The sequence below is a fragment of the Bison bison genome, unplaced genomic scaffold (assembly GCF_000754665.1).
Source record: "Bison bison bison isolate TAMUID 2011002044 unplaced genomic scaffold, Bison_UMD1.0 scf7180017864323, whole genome shotgun sequence".
Classification (NCBI taxonomy): domain Eukaryota; kingdom Metazoa; phylum Chordata; class Mammalia; order Artiodactyla; family Bovidae; genus Bison; species Bison bison.
In genome coordinates this window covers 2,109,451-2,111,017 of record NW_011494895.1, presented here as the reverse complement: position 1 = coordinate 2,111,017, position 1,567 = coordinate 2,109,451, and positions in this window count along the sequence as shown.

Genomic DNA, 1,567 nt, shown 5'->3' with positions numbered 1-1,567 from the left:
TTCCTGGAGAATCCCTTGGACAGAGGAGCCTGGTGGGCTACAGTTCATAGGGTCGCAAAGAGTCAGACGCTAGGTAAAACATGACGTATCAAGACATCGTTTAAGACAGTGAGAAACCTACCTCTTTAGCTTTGAAAAATAAACCTTTATGCAGCCATCAGTTTTGGATAAGACTTTGCAACTTCCAATATGTTGACAGATGGGCCATCTCTGGCCACCATATTCCTAACAGATACTGAGGAATATTTTTGAAAATATTGAAGCATTTACACCTGTTTGTAGCTGCTCCAAAAACATTTGTGTTGATTTCCCAAGGTTCTGCCACTTTTTGGTACTAGATTTCATTCTGTAAAATCCAGTTCCTCCCTCAGACCTGTTCCACTTCCATGAGGTTGAAATACAGCAAACCCTGAAAAAGTATCAAAGGTCAACTTGGTTCAGGGGTTCAGCCGATGATTTAAATTATTTAGTGAAAATTGGGCATGGGTGTACTATCACATAGGTGGCCTCACACTCAGAAAATACTTCCTCTTCATTCAAAAGAGCTAAAAATGTAGGTCCCATTTCTGGCACTTTAAATAAAGTTCCCCGTTGCAGGATTATTTATCATGGTTAGCGGTTGCCATCAGTCATGAAAAGTTAACGAAGACCTATTGGGTTTATCTATAGGCAGCTAAACAAACATATCTTGCTCTCCTGTTATCTTCTTGTTAACAAAGCCCTATCAGGGTGTTCTCAACATCAGCATTTACTGCACAGGGGCCCTTTATCTAGGATGATATATAGGGAGCCCATCAATTAGCGTGAGGGTTTGTAGATACCTGCCATATATTCATGAGGGCAGCGGCTTCCCCGTCTCTTGCCATCACAGTCACGGCGCAGCGTGGTGTTCTAGGCGGTGTCACCGCTTGCCTTCCGGGCTCTGGTTGATTTCTGTCACGGCCGTGAAACTGTCAGAGTACCTTTGGTCCAGGCAGGGATGTGCCTGCATCATAGCCAGCGACCAGAGCTGCTGCTCTCAACACACTCACAAGAGCCCAGGGGACCAGGGTCCCTAGCAGCCATCGTGAGAAAATGCACAGAGACACAGGAGCCTTGGTGTAAGTGTTGCTTTTGCCTAAGCATTTGGGGGTGGGGGGAAGTATTACTCAGTTGCTGTATACAATTTGAAATTATTGAGGCAAACACTTTAGTTCCGGGCATGTGGCTGTGTAGGGGGCGGGCAGGGGGAGACCTGTCATCAGAATGGCATGGGGAATCTCTAACTTCATTCATTCTGATGCCACTATTCCTCTGCGTGAACCATCACTGGTTCCCCAGTGCCCACCAGATAAAGCCACTTAGCTGGACTCCACAGTTCACTGGCCTGAGTTTTGACCCCTCCCACTCCTCCCCTGCTCACGTGTGTTAAGCTGATTCAGTTGTGTCTGGCTCTTTGCCACCCTATGGACTGTAGTCTGCCAGGCCTCTCTGTCCAAGGGGTTCACCAGGCAAGAATACTGGAGTGGGTTGCCATGCCCTCCTCCAGGGGATATTCCCGATCCCAGAATCAAACCTGATCTCTTAC